The 20,345-nt window shown below is 29.9% G+C and overlaps 1 protein-coding gene across 2 annotated transcripts in view; it reads right to left on the reverse strand.

The window, feature by feature from the left end:
* Positions 1-20,345, reverse strand: part of spin (lysolipid transporter protein spinster) — a 273,536-nt gene that overhangs the window by 251,949 nt on the left and 1,242 nt on the right. The window lies entirely within an intron of this gene.

The following is a 20,345-nucleotide window of genomic DNA, read 5'->3' on the forward strand; positions in this document are numbered from 1 at the left end:
TTTTCTGTTTCGAAGCGGTCTACTAGGGCCCATCCAAATATCATTTCTTTTATGCATGTTACCTTCTTTTCCATATTTCCTGCATTTATATACATAAATATAAAAATATTTAATTTTATTTCTAATTATTGTCCTACGGATTGTAACGGCAAGCTAAAAATTAAAATAACTTTTTTTCAACTTTTATAAGGCGAAATCTGTTAGTTGTCTCACCGGAAATATCCAATTTGACTAGTTTCGGCTTGACGTCTGTACGTACGTATGTATCACGCATAACTTAAAAACGATTAGCAGTAGAATTTTGAAATTTTGGATTTACGACTGTTGTAATATCTAGTTGTGCACCTTCCTTTTGATTGAAATCGACTGAACCAAAGTGTCTTAAAAAAAGTCCAAAATCCAACAAAAAAAAAAATGGATTTTGGATGTTTTCTTAATTGCAGTAATAAGCCCTTATTGAAAGTTTTTCAACGACATATCATAAGTGATACTTATTTTCTTGGCTCCAGAGTTATAGCCAAATAACATATTAATTAATAAAATATTTGTGTCTTACAAGGGGAAGGCACATCGATTCGAATCCGACTTCTCATTTTTTTTTAATTTGCATATATTGATTTATTAATTATTGACCTCTCATTGGAAAAAAAAATTACAATAAAAAATATATGCAATTTAACAGGCGCACAAGGAAGTAATATGGTGTCAACATCTGATTTTTTTAAATATATGTAACGCAATATCTCCGACGTCAGTAAACCGATTAGATAATTTTTTTTAATCGAAAGAGTATACTTTCCGAATACTCCCATATAAATTTTTAAGGAAAAAACAAACGATTTTTAATGTACGTTTTGAAATATCTCAAACGTTAGTAAACCGATTTTGACATTTTTTTAATAATCGGAGTATACCTTCGGAATGGTCCCGTATAGATTTTAACTATATCCGATGGTAATCTTAGGAAAAACAAAAAAAACGATTTTTTAAAATTATGTTACGTAATATCTCCAATGATAGTAAACAGATTTTGATAATCTTTTTTTTTAATCGAAAGAGTATACTTTCGGAATGGTCCCATATAAATTTTAACCAAATCCGATGGTAATCTTAGGAAAAAAACAATATTTTAATGTATGTTACGCAATATCTCCACTTTAGTAACGCGATTTTGATCATTTTTTTTAATCGAAGGAGTATAGTTTCGGAATGGTCCCAGATAAATTTTAACCAAATCCGATGGTAATCTTAGGAAATTAAAAAAAAAAAACCGATTTTTTAATTTAAGTTACGCAATATCTCCAACGTTAGTAACCCGATTTTGATAATTTGTTTTTAATCGAAAGAGTATACTTTCGGAATGGTCCCATATAAATTTTAACCAAATCCGATGATAATCTTAAGAAAAATACAAAAAAAAAACGATTTTTTAAAATTATGTTACGTAATATCTCCGACGTTAGTAACCCGATTTTGATAATTTGTTTTTAATCGAAAGAGTATACTTTCGGATTGGTCCCATACAAATTTTAACCAAATCCGATGATAATCTTAGGAAAAATACAAAAAAAACCGAACGGCTAACAGCTGACCGCTTGCACAGTGCAAAAGGAGGAAGTTTTATAAAATAGTTTATAAAAAATAAACTATTTTATATAAATAAAAACCGAATTCAACAAATAATAGTACTAAAATGTTCAAAATAATTATATTTTTATTTATTAACTAACTAAAGTAAAAATATTTACAACAAATAACTATTTTTGCAACATTACACAACTATTAATAACTGCACAGCTGGGTCAGCTGATCAAATAACATAAAAATCCCTCACCTTACACTATATTAAAACTAACAACTAGCGTTTTCTATCATTGCAGAGTACTACAAAACATACGTAAAACGACGGAATATTATGACAGAGCGAATTAAAACCGGACAAAAGGTTGACGTCGGAATATTCCGACAAAGGCTCACGCACATCGGCCATGTCAGAATATTCCGTGCGTTAAGTATATATATATATACATACTAGATAACACTATAAATTGTAAAAAAATAACAAATAAAAATCAATTTCAAAAAATAATAGTACTAAAATATTACAATAATTATATTTTTATTTATTAACTGAAGTAAAAAGTATTTACAACAAATAACTATTTTTGACGTCTGTGCCAGCCAACACAAGTTAAACATAAAGTTAGTACAACTGACCGCTAGGCGGCTAAACGGGATTCCCGCATGCAAAATAGTATATCAAGAGCATATAAGAGAGCGTCTCACGATCATACCTAATCTTGAGTTCGCTAAAACATATACTTGGCCATAATATATGTACCTAAGCATCTATAAAGTATTATAATATCATATTTTTGTATGTCGCATTTTATTCTTATATTATATTTTTGTAGATCTCGTTTTATGGTACTAAAACTTCCATTACCAATTTTGCATTTTTTAAAGTAGGATTTGTATTATACAGATCATAGGTTTTTTTTAGGGTAGATTTCATAAGAAAGCTACCTATTGTAAGGGGTACCATGATTCGACTTACGGAATATTTCGACATATTTTCGCGTTTCACATCCCCCAGACCCCAAAACCACCGTCAGCTCAAAAGTTTATGCATACATTTATATACATATTTCACCTTTCTTGTGGACACGATAACTGCCGTAATTTTGCTCCAATTACTTTCAAATTATTTCTTTTTATAACTCGTCCCAAAATATCAGTCGAGTTCATTAACGGCCAAAATCGGACCATGGGGGTGAAAATGGGGGACTTTTTTAAAAAAACAAATTATCGCTATAATTTTCTTATTAAGTAAAATATCGAATTCGTTGGCCAAAGGGGTTGGAAAATGGGTTTCGAAGGCAAAAAAGAATCATACCTCCCTCAATAGGCGCAGTATCGAATCGGTTTAAAGTGTTCGTTAATCCTCTAAACATTACCTAAAACTTTTGTCTGAAACAATTTTTAATATGATTAACCCTTACGGCAAGGGTTGACCAAAATATTGCTGGAATTGTAAGAAGATGGGGCTTGTTGTATGCTAAACATGTGAAACTTTTTTCACATGCAACCACTGTCGTATCGAGTAAATTTCAAGTTTTTCTTAACTTTAAGGTGGAAATCTTTTCTATCCCCTACTTAGCATTGGTGGAATCTACCTCCGCCTTCCGGCGTGCGGAAAAGGATTCTTTTTGTTAAACTTGTGTTGGATGGTACAGACTTTAAAAATAGTTATTTGTTGTTAATACTTTTACTTTAGTTAATAAATAAAATATATTAATTTTTTGTAAAATTTTAGTACTATTATTTTTTTGAAGTCTGTTTTAATTTTTTCAATTAATTTTTAAAAAAACCTTCTGAAAAAAACAATAAAGATTTGATTGTAAACAATTTTTTTTTTCAAAAAATATTTAAATATATTGATTATTATAAGCATAAGAAAAACGTCTACAGCAAGTGGTAAAAAGCCACATCAAAATCTCTTGCATAATAGTCGAGTTCTTTTATCAATTTTTTACTGTGGACAAATTAAAAACCATAATCAGCCAATATTTTATTAAACAGCATTTAAAATTATTAAAATAGTAAACAAAGACTGTAAAAAAAAGACGTCAATCAGTACAGTAGATTTTTTATCGCACATAGTTTGCTAGACAATGTGGAATATAAAGGGCGTATAAGCATTCATCAACAATAATATTAATAATATAAAAAAAACTTGAATTATTATGGCATTTTAAACAAGTTTTTATTTTTTAAATTGATTATAACTGGTTTACTTTTAAAGGAATTGCGCCGTCTGTGACCGAATGAATAAAAAGAAGAATAAAAGCCCACGGTTAACGTAAAATACGGAGGGAGCTATGAAGGAATAAGATAAGCCGTCTGTATATGACACTGTCACGCACACAACCGACCCTTAGTTCCGTTTTGGATAGAGCACAGCGTCAGAAAGATTAGTCCAACCGATGAAATCGATTGGGGAGAGAGCAACTATATTAGATTGGTTTTATATTACAACAGTGCAACTGGCAGTCGAATCGGAAATGTATATTAAGCAGATAGAACGAAAGGCATGTATATAGCTATTACAATCAACTCATCGGATTATCAATTGTTTTTTCCCCGTTTTAGACTAAATCATATATGTTTACACTAAGTTTTAAGTTTTATGAATATATATATATATAGATATATTAAACTAAAAATAGGAAAAACGTAACTATATATCTAAGACAGAAAAATATACTATTCGGTGAATAACAAATTAATTAATAAAAATGATTTAATTTATTTCTAACCAGCAGTCCTATTTTCCTTATTCTAAAACCAGTTTTCGTTCGTTAAATTACATTAGAATCTATAACATTTGCGCCGCGTAAAGTTTGTAGCTTTTAATGTAATTTAACGAACGGAAACCGATTTCAGAATAAGAAAAAATGGATTAAGACTACAAAAATAAAGAATCATAATTTTTTTTATTAACTAAATAAAAATGTTGATCGATCAACATAGTTTATAAAACTACGCTACCCCATAATGTAAAATTAGACTCTAGATGAGATTATAAAGGCATTAACATTAATTAAATAATTATGAAAAGGAAATCAGCCGTTTAAAATAATTAAAACCGAAACAATATGGTTTTACATGTTAAAATCAAAATCTGTTACAAAGAAACACTAAAATATTATTAAAATTTAAAATAAATTTTTCCTGTAAAAGATAAATCACAGTATAACGTCCTGCAAATCAAATCACGTGATTTAATACACATGTAAATTTACGCCAGTCTTATACAATACAACAAAGGATAGAGAACTCCAATGTACCTGTACTGTGTGTGTAATGTATGTTTTCCAATTAATAACAGCCAAATTACTTCATATCACAACTGAAACAATGTATTCAACTGACAAGCCCTGAAATTCAACGACATAAACATCCACGCACAATGTAACAGAAAATTAATTCATTTAATACCAGGAAACAATTTTACAGAGTTACAAGTTTTTAAAGGAATTTAATAATATATAATTTACCGATACAGAAACAATTCTCATAATTTTCAAATCGTATTATATAATTTAATAAAACTTTCTAATTCCAAATGTATAAATTCAATTTTTTCTGGAGATGTTAAAATGTATCGGTTTAAATTTGATTTGTTGTACAACATCTTTTTTTAGCCTCCTGGACCACCGTTCGGTATTACTTCAGAGAATGAGATTAATTGACAATTATGTAGCGTTTGGAAATGCCATGCCTGACCGGGATTCGAATCCGGGACCTCCAATGAAATGTCGAGACGCTACCACTAGCGCCACGGAGGTCGGAACATCTGAAACATCTCAGGAAGTAGAAATTCTAAAACGGTAAAATATGTATGAAGGTAAGATAAAATTATGAGTGAGTAACTTTGGGAAACAAAGTAGGTAAGTTCTGACGTAAAAAACAAGAAAAAAACAATTTTTTTAAGAAGTTTTATTTGCCATGCCACTAGCAAAACGTTTCTGAAAACAGGAAGAGTGAAGAATTTAAAAGTTGGATCATCTCGGCTAAGGTATAACAACACTGACAGAAAGTCCTTGATTTTCCAAGTTATGAGTTACGTATAGAACCAATATCCCAACCTCTCAGGAAAAGGGTGTTTAAATATCTCATAGGACTGGAAATTTGTTAGAAACAAGGGAAAAAAGCTATAAAAAAATAATAAAAGTATAAATTTTGGAAACTTACCATTACAGATTAGTTGACAGGTGGCGATTTAACAGATTTCTTTCTTATTACGAACAGGAAAAACTATTGTTGAATCGTTACTGATTTGGACTGTACATCATTAGTTCAATGGTAGCTCAAAAATTCATAGAAATAGGACATACATTACTTGTTGACCGTTCTCATACAAAACGATCAAACTAGTTGTCTCATAATTCAACTTTTAAAAACTCGCTAACCATTGAACCGTGGTAAAAAACATTTGGACGAAGATAGCAAAAGTTATTGATCGAGCACTTTATGGCAAATGGTCTTTAAAGTTAATATTTTTTTCGTGTTAAATATTCGTAAAGTTATTAGATTGGAAAATGTGTAATATTCTTTATTTTTTCTACATATTTTTTTTTTAATTTATTTGGATCAAGAAAAAAATTCCATAGGTTTTTTATACTTTACAATTTCAAACAAGTAATTGGTGAAGGTAATTTTGCCAACCTTCGAGTTTTATACTCATCATCAAAAATATAACTTGACAAGTACAAATTTAAACATAAATTAATAAAATGATGCTTATTTCTAAAAGTAGATGCTGCGTCTAATTTGATTTATCTCTCTCTCTCTCTCTCTCTCACTCTCTCTCTTTCCTTAAATGTACACTAATATGAAAACTCGTCAATAAAAGAATTAAAAGAACTTTGAATTAGTTTTTTCAAAAATTAATCGGATTTCCAACATTTTTGAAATTACTAATTTGATAATCTACATTGTCATTTAAAATCAGTAGTAAATAACGGAATTTCGTGTTTATATACTGAAGCTGTTGTAATAACAAAAAAAATTCGAAAACAATAATCTGTTACAATACTAACTTGAAAAACATATAGATATTCGACTTTCTTTTCAGTTTGATAAACCCAAGTTGTATTTTAGATGAAATGTTTTGATTACGTTAAGATTATTATTATTGATTTTGATTAAATAAATTTAAAAAAATTATTCAAATCAATAGACAACATAATTTCAGTATATAACATAAGGAATGTATAAGTGTGATGTTCCTTGGATTAAAAGAAAAAAAAAGCATAATAAAATGAAACTGCGTACGTTCAGGGACTAGTTACCGGGAAATAAAACAATAATAATCACCCCCAATTTTTAACGGGAGAACAGAAAGAATTACAAAGCTTCAAACTCACTGGCAAAGGTAGTGAACATTATACATCAAAATGCTAAAAAAAGAATGACAATAATTCTGAAATTTCAGATTATCAGATGTAATTTTTTCATTTCTTCTCCCTACTAAACCGCTACACTATAAAAATAATTCAAGACAAATCGATCTACATAGATCAAATTTTCACCTTTGAGTAATTTATCCAGTACACTAATGATAACGTCAGGGGCGAATCCACGAGAAGATCGCGGTTAGCTCTTTCAGAAAGAACAAAATTAAAAAAAATATATATATGTATATATATATATATATATATATATATATATATATATATATATATATATATATATATATATATAATAAAAAAGATTGTTTTTTACAAGTTTAGAGCAGAAAATTAGATGTAGTAATTTCTATAATATTTTTCATTCTTCTTCACCCAGCATTACTAAAAAAAGAAACCCATTAAATTAATTGTTTCTTAAGTGGAGGCGCACGCGCCGCCTTCTCCCGTTACTACTTATCACGTTGAGAAATACTGAAATATTTAATAAAGAAAGCACTACTTAAATAATAAAGTCAAAAAATTTTAATCATTTACCAAAATATTACGAATACCTATGACTTAAACAAGCGTAAGAAAACTCTCAAAAATTTTGCGAACATTTTCTTCTGTTTTAATAATAAATCCAATCACTTCTAAACAAGATACACGGTGACAATATAAGAAATCACTAACAATTGTTATCGGGTAAAAATTGAACCTAGTAAAAATTAATGCATACAATGTATTGAGATATCTCTTGACGTTTTTCCTTGGTTATAATAGGCAAATAACCAAACCAAGCAGATTATTATCACTCGAAACCAAAAGCAACAAAATTCCTCATCGTAGGAAAACCACAAAAATAACTTTTTATAAATCTGAAAAAAAATGGACGTAAAAAGACACAAAAGGAATTCAACAAGATCAGTATTCAATAAACGGAAACAACAATAAAAAAATTTTTACAAACAGAAATAATTACAAAAAGATACGTACGAGGTGCGACAATAAAGTAATTAGACTGATTGTTCTTTGCAAGATTGGCAACCCTGCAGCTTGCGTAGGCACACCATCTTTGACCTTGGTCTATAAGCTACTTCTAGTCCAAGCGGCACATTGATGCAACTGATCAGTCGTGAGTTATGCTGTAATAAGTGAACACGTGGTTGTGTCTCTCGTCACAGAAATGAAACCGCAAAATATTACGCAACGATATGCCATTTCTTTTTGCGTTAAATCGGGTGAAAACGCGACGACAACTTAGGTAAGCTTCAGAAGGCTTTTGGAGAGGAGGTTATGTCAAGAGCTCAAGTTTTTCGGTGGCATAATATTTTTAGTGAAGGCAGAACGAATGTTGAAGATGAAGACCGCAGTGGACGACCATAAACCTCACGGACAGATGTCAACTTGAACAGGGTGCGTGAAATCGTACGATCTGATCGAAGATTATCCGTGAAAATGATTGCAGAAGAACTCAACATCAATCGAGAAACGGTTCCTCTAATACGAGTATTAACTGAAGATCTTGGTATGAGAAAGATTTGTGCAAAAATGGTCCCCAAAAATCTCACACAACAACAGCGAGAAACACGGAAAAATGTGGTAGCCGATCTGTTAAGAGCAAACGGAAATCAATCCAGATTTGTTGAGTCGCGTTATCACTGGCGATGAAGGTTGGTTTTGTCAATACGATCCAGAGACAAAACGCCAAAGTTCGCAATGGTGCTCAAAGGTCACCAGTTTGATCACCAAGACCAAAAAAAGGTCGCATGTTAAAGTGAAAAGTGAAATGCGTGCTTCTTCGATTCCAAGGGAATTGTTCATAAAGAGTGGGTGCCTCCTGGACAAACACTTAACCAATATTTCTACAAAGAAATTTTAGAAAGACTTCGCAAACGAGTTCTTCGTGTCCGTGCCAACATTGCTGATAATTGGATTCTGCATCACGATAATGCGCCATCCCATACTGCTCTGTCAGTACAGCAATTTTTAACCTCAAAACAAATTCAGTACTACCACAACCACCTTATTCACCAGATATCGCTCCGTGCGACTTTTTTCTATTTCCAAGAGTCAAAATGGCGGTCAAGGGACACCATTTTCAAACAACACAAGATGTCCAAAAAGGTGTGACGAGGGTCTTGTCTTGGAGGTTATTATAGAAGATGAGTTCCAGAAATTTTACCATCAATGGCAGAAGCACTGGAATAAGTGTGTGCAATCAGAGGGGAACTACTTTGAAGGAGACAACACTAAACATGACTAAAACGGTAAGCAACATTTTTTTTCACATCAGTCTCATTACTTAATTGTCGCACCTCGTATAAAATCAATCACTCAAACAAAAAATAAAAAATACTTTAAATTGTTTGTTTACAGTGTAAATTAATATTAACTAAGATTAATTACTTTTATTATGAAATAATTTTTGACAAATAATTACATATAAAATTTAAAATTAACATTAAAACTGTTATTAAAGAAATATAAAAAAATAACTTTCTAATCCGATTAAATCATTAATTTTACAAGAATTAAATTATCTATGATGTAATAACATTAAATGGTAATTTCTTTCCTATAATCAAGATACGATGAAACAATTATTTTCACTTTAAAATATATAATAAAATTAAAAAGATTTTAAATTAATTCTAAAAAACACACAAATAAATAACCTGTATCTTAAAATAGAGGCTGCAGGTAGATCTAAAGCGTAGATAAACCCGTTTGTCATCAGTACAGAAGTTATCCAATCTACAAACAAATCCAGTTTATAAATAGACCTACTCTTTATTAACACCAAAAAAAAAAAAAAAACAACGTTCAACTAATTTAAAATACCGTGATTTAAAAGGCATTTAGACTAATAAACCCACCCACCGGGTTGGTCTAGTGGTTAACGCGTCTTCCTAAATCAGATGATTTGGAAGTCGAGAGTTGCAGCGTTCAAGTCCTAGAAAAGCCAGTTATTTTTAAACGGATTGGAATACTATATCGTGGATACCGGTGTTCTTTGGTGGTTGGGTTTCAATTAACCACACATCTCAGGAACGGTCGAACTGAGAATGTACAAGACTACACTTCATTTACACTCATACATATCATCCTCATTCATCCTCTGAAGAATTATCTAAACGGTAGTTACCGGAGGCTAAACAGGAAAAAGAAAGAAAGACTAATAAACCCGTAATAAGGATAAAAATTAGACATTAAGTTAACGAAAAGAAAAAATCGAAACGCTTTATTTTTGTAAAACATAAGTTAATGTAATTATTACAACTTTTACTATCATCGATAAAAAATGAAATTTCATTAATTTACTATGATTGTGCCTTTGATAAAAATAGGAACAACAGCTACAATTTAAATGCTGTCAGATTAAGAAAAGATTTTGCTCAATATTAATCTCTTAATTCACGTGTTCTTTTAGCATTAACATTTGCATATAATTAAAAGAAAAAATCGACATTCGCATTCTTTAACGTAAAATTTTAAAATAATGTAGAACTAAAAAGACACCAAAATTATATAAAACAGCGTTGAAAGATATAACACTAAATTTAATTAGTAAAGGATAAATTGAGAATTAAAAAGAAAAAAAGGTATACTAAAAAATGAACAAGGGAAAACGTTTTAAGATGAAACAATAAAAAATCTCGTCATTCTCTGAATAAACACAAGAGGATGGGATGTGAACATCTACTCTTCCTTTAAAATTTTATAATTTTTTTTTACGACAGACTATGACTAGAACCAGTCATTTTTACTAAAAAATATACATATTTTTAAATTAATAATTATCTAAATGTAAGAAATCACACTAACTTTATAAAATTGTTTGTTTCGAGTAAATACGTAAAATAACTTTCAGTATCTAAATTCTACACGATAGGTGTATACATACTTCCTCATGTTGAATTTAAGCAATTACATCTTCGATGAATTTGAAGCTTCATAGTAATGTAAAAGGATCAAGGTTGGTTTGGTTATTTTATTACTCCGATCAATTTTCTGTCTACTATAAAATTTCACTTCTATAGTTTTATTTTGTTAAATGTATTTTTAATTCAATTCAACTTTAGTCAATAAAACGGATAAAAAGATTCCGAAAATTCCCATTTAACAGCTTACTAATTAATCTATCATTTTTCCTCGTGCCATTGTTTTTTGTTATTCTTCCTGCAGTTTTTTCAATGAATTTTTGTGACATTTATTTTTTTAATAAACAGTACATTAGAGTATGAAATTGATATTTATCGTGTTCACGAAAATCCAAAGTGAGTTACGGTACAGGCCAAAAAGCGGCAATGTCTTCCAGAATGGACTAGAACGGATTCCGAACCTCAACTTCTACTTTATGGCGCCATAGAGATTTGCATAAATAGCTATCTAATAAATTTATGCCGCTTTTTCGACGAAGATAATTTGCTGCTATTCGCCACAGCCTTTCAACATTCTGGGTATGCGCCCCAGTAATTGGATCTATAAAATATTGAGTAGTTAACAGTGCTGTGTACATAATTCAAATTTTGTATTCCGTGTAGACCGGCCAATGATCTAAAATAATTAAAGAAACATGTGCGATGAAATCGAGTGGCAGTAACCAATCCGCATTTGATTAGCAACAGCGAACATAAAACACTCGCTTGTTTTGCGGCAGATCCCCGACAAAAACGCATTGCTCGGTATTCTGCCGAATCGTATTTTGTTTTATTTAACCAATAATCATACGTTATCATTCAACAGTATATTCGCGCATACCGCTCGCAGATAATCGCTGTGGTCAACAAAAATGTATAGTGGATAATTTAACTCGACGTTATTTCAAAACTCCACAAACATATAATTAACAAAATTTGGCCAGACTTAGTTTGGAACCTTGCAATAATGTAATCGGACGCAGTTGAACGTCAAATCGGGATTCCCTTTAGTTACAACGCAGTCGTTCTCGGTTATCCGAGATCTTCAAAACAATTTCGTGTCCGCATTACGTAAGTTATTTCCTGGCACAACGTAATTTTGGAACATAGGAACACTTATTTTTTCACGAGTTGTCAAGCATCAACACGTTCGGGACGTGAACAAATAGAAGATCTCACTAGGCGAATCATCAAATATGTCACTCTGTTAATATAATCGTACTTACGATTATGAGTCGAATACTCAAATTTGACGAAATGAATAAAAGTAAATTAAAATGCTGTGCTAATAGAGTATATTATTGCATTTTTTTGCCCACAAAACAAATAAGTTGAATTAGTAAAAAACTAGTCAAAAATACATTTTTTTAAATAATAATTTTGGAATTTTTCCGTTAAAGGATAACATTTTTAAAACTATGACGCACACTGTAATAGAAATCACACCGCCCAAGCAGGCGCCATTCATAGACTATAAACCGTCCTGCATTGCATCACTGTATACTGCAACAATCTCTTTGAATTGTCGAAATGATTTTCATTAATCTTTCTTTAAAAAAATTATTGAAAACATTGCCTAATTTATATTTCCCACCCCCCAGTATATTAATTAAAAATTGCTTAAAATAATGAATAGGAAAATTTGGGTAACCGTAAATTAGGTCAAATAAAATATCTAATAGTGTTGATTAATTCAAATATAAAAATAAAGCTATACATAAATACAAATAAATAAAACAATAAGAACGGTTCTGCGTTAGAAAAAAATGTATTTATTTTTTTTTTTTTAATAAAAGTGACGGCGTAGCGCTGATCAGATTGCGGACATGTTCACAGGGCGCATTATACCATAGTATTAAAATTATTGCCCTTTAAAAAAGATCCAAGTTTCGTTAATGAAATTGCATAATTTAATAGAAAAATAAGGATAATAAAATAAATCATTCGATTTTTATTCTTATTAAGAAGCGGCTTAAGTTGTAAACATTCAACGACATAGACGTAATCGGTGGAACGTTAAAGAAGCGTAATTATTAAGAAACAGTCAGAATTATTTTTTTTAGATTAACAAATTTTCAATTACTATGTGTAGTTTAAGTTGATAGCAAACACAAAAAGGTGCTTTGAGTTTAGTTTTTCCAATCCTGCTGGTCGTCTTACCGATGGTTTTTAAGCATAAATTTTTAACATGACATGTCTTAAAAGCAGTATTTTCTGACGCTACTTAACTTTTGATTTGTCCCCAAATTAAATGAATCGGATCGAGTTCATAACGATAGGGAGGTAATCGAAGCACGGTTTTAACACTAGATCTTGCTCAATTTTATGCCCATTAAAATTACTTTTTAATATGTGAAACCCTTTGCGATGATTGGAAGAGTTCATCCTCTTCAAAAATCACTCCTTTTGAACTAGGCCGCACTCTGATATTCTTTTTCAAAGATACGGCTGGATTTTTTCCTTTTTTTATGAATTATAATGGGCGTTGTCTAAGAAAATAACCGAATCATCTTACAGAAGAGGTAACACATCGTTAAACCATTTCTCAAAAAACGTGCGTTCATCGCTTTATGGTAGTTTCCTGTAGATTTAGATTCAAAAATCCAGAGACTACCGTTGACAATCCCGCTAACACTGCCGATATGCGTAATTATGAGACGCCTACCTTTATCCGATGGAGACTTATTACCGGTTGATAAGTCCACAGAAAGGTTTCTTTTGACGAATTCGCAGCTTTATCTTTCCAAACGAAACTTTTCGTGTGGCCTTCGTCGACCCAAGTTTCATCCATATAATACGAGTATATTCTACGGTCTCTTACCTGATTTCCTTTATTTCAATGAAATAATGTCTTCGCTATATGATGACATCATCCTTGTCAATTAAAGCACTTTCCCGGCCTCGTTTTTCCTATTTAAAATTCATAGTTTTTAAAGATTTATAAAAAGTTGTTTGCGGTAATCTGATAGACTATTATCGTCTTTTACAACTCGTAACACTTTTTCTATTGTAGGCAGTTCGTTTAGAAAATAAAATTTGTGTGCTTTTTACGGATCGCTTTTTAACGAAATTCTCAACTTTTTCTTCAATTGATCTGCGGGATTTTGTTTTCTCCGGAGACCGTAATTCATTAGGTAATAAATACTAGCTAATCACTTTATACACTGAAGCAGCACAACTTCCACTTTTGTTAGCAATTTTATTAACGACATCAATTTTACAAACGCCGTAGAATTACTCTGAAATTTGTTTTGTAGGCATTTATAATGATGTATTTTTCCGCACAATGTAAGAGTTTTTGTAGCGGCCTTTTATTCGGAGGGGATATCAGTAATCGTGTACTATTATCAGTCGAATCAGTATGACATGTTTTCAAAATAATGGTTTAACTTAAGTCCTACAGACACAAATCTAGGAATACACTACACTCACATTTCAGTTAACTTAAAAAAATTGCATTATATTAACTTTAAATAACAGTGAAGTAAATAAATAAGTAACAGAAACACAAAAGTACAAAAGTTTGAACACGAGAACAAAAGAGTGAGCATATGAAAAGAACAAGATTCTTAATACAACTGAGAAGACATATGTTATATAAACGTTCGATTACATTACTACTATAGGAGTAATTATACGGTGACACTACTGTTGTATAGATATGGTCGCGTTGTTAATCGGCACTGATACAAAAGACATACCTCACCAGAATCATGACGAACTCACTCACACTTCTTTTTTTTTGGTACTTACGTATTAACGCCACCGCAGCTACAGCTTTATTTAAAAACAATCGGATTTCGGTGGAAAATGACCAGTCTCTTTATTAATTTTAATAAATGGTTATTTATATTTATTTATTTTATAAATATAATTTAACCAAACTTAACCTACGCTCGCTTCGCTCGCTAACCTTGACTAATTAACAGGAGTGTTTTGATTATTTAAATAATTGCAATAATTACTCAAAAAATTACGGTGTTAATTAGTCAAGGTTAGCGTTCATTTTCCACCGAAATCCGATTGTTTTTAAATAAAGCTGTAGCTGCGGTGGCGTTAATACGTAAGTAGCTTTTTTTAAAATTAAATATATTAATTTATTAATAACTATTAACCCGTAATTGTAAAAAAAAATACAATAAATAATTATTCAATAATAATATAAAAAAATATATGAAAAAAATCAGAAGTTATTAGTGAAATAAAATGTTATATACTTTTAAAAATGTGTATATGCTTAATAGGAAATATTACATATGTTTAATATATATATATATATACACGGAATTTTACAAATAAAACAAAAGAAATTTAAGAACTATAATCCGTAAAAATCAAAATTAAAGTAAATAAACAAAAAAAATTACAAATACTTTTTTTGAGGACAGATGTTTTAACTACACTATCATTGTTATTACGACCATAAACGATTTAACACTTCTCTCGTCGTAGCTCGTTAATAAGAAGATATTTGTGTATTCTTGCTACTATTTAATATTATAAAGAACATATGCATAAAAAAATATTGTTATTACTAACGACTGATTAGTGTTAAAATAAAAATGTAATTAGTGTTAAAAGTAATACAAATGTTTATTACTAAAGTACTTCGGTAATATTCAATAAAAAACCTTACAATTTAATTAAAACAATATAAACGGTATTTAAAAATAAAGTAATTGTATAAAGAAAATAACACAATAAGAATAATATAAATTTTATAAAACATTCATTTTAAAGTTTCAAGTTACCGTAAACAAGTCGTATAAATCACCTATTATAATAAAATCAGAAATTTAAAATTAAATTACAGCTGATAAATAAGCACTTCAGGTTACTTCTATATGCAAAAAGTGCATAATTATCATGCAACAGTTTTACCTTTAAAAGCAATATATATCTTCATTTTTTTTAACAAGCATAAAAAAAAAAAATTAAAAAATGCAACTCTCCAATATAGAAATAAATTCACAATTTTACAAAAATCTGAAAGAAAACTATATTTTGTGGATATAAACGGATTTTAAAAATGAAGACATTTCCAAAACTTCTATATCTATTCGTCGCTTATTTAATAATTAATGAACCAAATATAGATCCGTATAAGAAAATACGTAAAAAAAAGATTTAAAAAAATATGTTACAAATTCTCCTCTTATGAAAAAATCATTTTATTACAAAATTCTTCCGGCCGCAGCGCCGTTTAAACGTTTAAAGCGGCCAAATGAAGGCACAGTTTGGACTACGAAGCGTTTTGTGTACGCAATCAGAACACAAATTTTTATCTATTTTAATTTTTTTAAGCGACTCTGCACATCTGCAAGTCTTTTAAGACAAGTATTAGGGAATACAAAAATATTGCGACATGTATGATACTCCATATTCTTGTTAATAATAACTCCTATATTTTTCAAAATAACACGTTGAACGGGAATAAAGAGCTAGAATTACACGAGTCGTAATGGACGGACTGCGTACAAGTAACATATTTCTCACACAATAAGAGCAGTAAGCCATAAACGATTTCCGATTGAATGGATAGACAGGCTGAGGCAAGTAACAATCGGGCGTGTGGGAAAATTTGGTAATGTTTCCTCCGGTTAACGGTAGCTTTTTGTGACTGTAGCCGATCTCTAATAAGGAGACTAGGTTCTCTCCCGACAAAATTTAGCTTTTAACTTCAAAAATAAGAGTATAATCGAACTAACACTAACAAAACACTATACCGATACAACAGGTAAACATGTGTTTTATTTTAATGGTATTCTATAACACTTTTATAACATGTGTTACAAAAGTGATTGTGTGTTAAAAACTATTTTTCATTAACAATTTCTTGAAAACTCAATAGGTTTCATCCAGATTAGTTCAGGAAGCATAAGTCGAATTACAAGGGATCAAACTAAATATACAAACTTGAAAATCTTCCGTATTTTTTGACTTGATAATCTGCTCACTAATTAATTATTTACGATAAACACTAAATTCCTTTAAAGGATATTAAAATGTCATCAGCTACTTTCCAATCAATATTACAAACAAATAGTGTCACACGCATCTAACGGCTCGATTCATTATCTTAATTAATAAATTAATTCCCGAATTAATTATCTTTATTAATGTTAATTATCGACATGTTTTTTTCGCATTCACAGATAGCTAACATTTTTTTTTTTAATTTTAATTTTCGTACTTTAAAGCAACTATTTGTATTTTAGGAAAAACAAATTTCTACAGGAAGAATTAAAAAATAACCTGAGACACATCGTAAGCACTATAATAAAAAAAATACAATTTAATATTCTCTGCTAAAAAAAGTATAAATTGCAAAACATCCACAGTTTGCATTTATCTGTAAAATAACTATATAACAAAGAAAATAAATAAATAAAGCAATGAACGTGCTGCAAAACAAGAGTAAAAAAAATTCATAAACGTGAATGATGATTGAAACAATGTAAAGTATTTCAAGAACTACTTTAAATCCGACAGGCTATGTATTTATTAAAAAAATATATATATTTGTGTAATATACTTTTTTACAGTTTTAACTATAATTAGTGAAAAAGAAATAACTGCCTTCGGAAAAGGCAATCCAAATTTTTAAATAAATTGAGATAATACAAAATATTGTATTTTGAATTTAGAAATAAATAAATTCAAAAAACTATAAATTTTAAAACGCTTTTTTCTGTAAGTTAAAAATTATAGGTTAAGCGGTAATTTTACAGTTTCAATAAAATTTTATTTATGCATATTAAATATTTCATAATACAGTGCATTGCAATCCAAAAATTAAAAACGATTTTAACTTTTATAAAAAAACAAATTTAACACTGCACTGAAACGTATAAAAAAAGAAAAAAAAAGCAGTATATAGGAATATCCCAACTCTCGTACGACTTAAGAATACGGTTAAATTTCTCTCTGACAAACTAGTTTATCTTCAGTGTGGCTTAATTTCTTTTTTCTTTAATAGCTAAAATAAAATTTCCAAAACTACTAGATCTAGTTTTGGAAATTTTCGAGCCACAAATTTTATACATAGACTTATGTATATGTATATATACATATATATATCTCTACACATAAAAGGGAATAACATTTTAAGTGGATGGTATTTTCGTATTCTTCAAACCTAACACCTAAAGAAAATTCAATTTCACCCCCAATCCTACAGTGCGACTTTAAAAGAAGTAACACCGTACTTTTTTTTCGAAAAGCTGGTAAAAATACACACATACAACTGTAATTAAACATCATCTAGTGATAACGATTGTAAATGAATAAACAAACACATGAAAAGTAAGATCATTAAATATATTACAGTTGATGTGTAAATTGAACGATTAAATAAGAATAGATTCTAATAATATACTCGTATGTACCTATATCACGTTAATAGACAGTCTACAACCCGGAGGAAGACGCCCAGTATAGGAAACATCACCGAACCCACCGGGTTAGTCTAGAGTCGACAGTACTAAGGTTCAAATCCTATTAAAGGCAGTTACTTTTATACAGATTTTAATTCTAGATCGTGGATACGGTGGGTGTTCTTCGGTAGTTGGGTTTCAAATAACCACACATCTCAGGAATAGTCGAGCTGAGACTGTACAAGAAAGACTATACTTCATTTATTCATACATATCATCCTCTGAAGATTACTTCAGAGGATGAATGAGGATAACATCTTACGGTGGTTCCGGAGGCTAATTTTAATTTAAAAAAAAAACAACGTAAATAACAGTGTGCCAATATCTTCATTCAAATCAATGTCTGTTTTATTACAAGAGGATTATCTTAAGTCGAATTCAGAACCCCAAATCGGTATGGACACTATGTAATAATTATTTTTCAACAAATCACAGAAAAATTTAACTAATCAACTTATTTTACAAAATGTTCAATAAAAAATGTAAAATTTTGTTTACCTTTGTATGCTGACGTTGAACTCGTATCATCTAATGAAAATTAGTTAGAAAAAACAAAAGGTTATTTTTATACGTTTGTATAAATAAAAACATTGTACATTAGAGCACTAAAAACAACTTTAGTATAATTTTTTACAAGGTTAGACAGCGTAATGTTAACGTATGTCAGTAACCTATACCAAACCCACCGGGTTGGTCTAGTGGTGAACGCGTCTTCCCAAATCAACTGATTTGGAAGTCGAGAGTTCCAGCGTTCAAGTCCTAGTAAAGCCAGTTATTTTTACGCGGACTTGAATACTAGATCGTGGATATCGGTGTTCTTTGGTGGCTGGGTTTCAATTAACCACACATCTCAGAAATGGTCGAACTGAGAATGTACAAGACTACACTTCATTTACACTCATACATATCATCCTCATTCATCCTCTGAAGTATTACCTGAACGGTAGTGACCGAAGGCTAAACAGGAAAAAGAAAGAAAGTAACCTATACCAAGCGTTCAAGTACTATAAAGTCAGTTATTTTTATACGGATTTGAATACTAGATCGTGGACACCGGTGTTCTTTGGTGGTTGGGTTTCAATTAACCACACATCTCAGGAATGGTCGAACTGAGATTGTACAAGACTACACTCATATATATCATCCTCTGAAGTATAATCTGAAAGGTAATTAGCGGAGGCTAAACAGGAAAAAGAAATAAAGTAACCTATAGCACACACTGCTTCTTAATGAATCGATCACAGTAAAAAAAAACCCCATTGTATCTCGAAATGTAATCTAAAACTGCAATCGATTTATTATAAAGATTTTTTTTTTAAACACCAAAAGGCTAGTTTACAAATTTTAAATATTACTATACTGAATTAAGCGCATATCATTGTAAATAAACTGTACACATATTACAGTTTGGTTTTCCTCAAATGTCATGAGTAATTATATAATAATACGTAAATAAAAAAGAACATTTAAAACATAAATAATACAACCTCAACCCCGAGTATTTCACAACAAATAAGTTCTTGGATATCTATTACGTACTGTAGTTGCATTTATGAGAAAAACTTCTTAGGTGGGTAAAAAATAGAAAAAACAAGAAAGAAAAGGTAATCCGTTTCAGTATTATTTCTTTAGAAATTATATACGGCAATGATAAAACTATGCCTTGATGTAAATATATATGGGATTCCTCACAAGTTGCTGCAATAAAAAACGGACAGTAAAAATATGAAATTAAATACTATACGAAATAAAATATATACTATGTTAAATACAACTAAAAGAAACCTTTAAAACAACTTTTTTTAAATATTAAAAATATAAAAAAGAAATAATGTAATAAAATTCACCGTAAAAATAAAAGGATTATTAAAACAATAATAAAAGTTAATATAGATATTCAGATACGCTTTAAGAAATTGGTAAAACGTTTTTTCACAATAAACAAATTTTTTAATTCGTGATTCGGTTAACAAACATTAACAATTATTTCATAAATAATTACAATCTTTTTCTTTTGAATTCTAATGATT

The sequence above is a fragment of the Lycorma delicatula genome, chromosome 4 (assembly GCF_047948215.1).
Source record: "Lycorma delicatula isolate Av1 chromosome 4, ASM4794821v1, whole genome shotgun sequence".
Classification (NCBI taxonomy): Eukaryota; Metazoa; Arthropoda; class Insecta; order Hemiptera; family Fulgoridae; genus Lycorma; species Lycorma delicatula.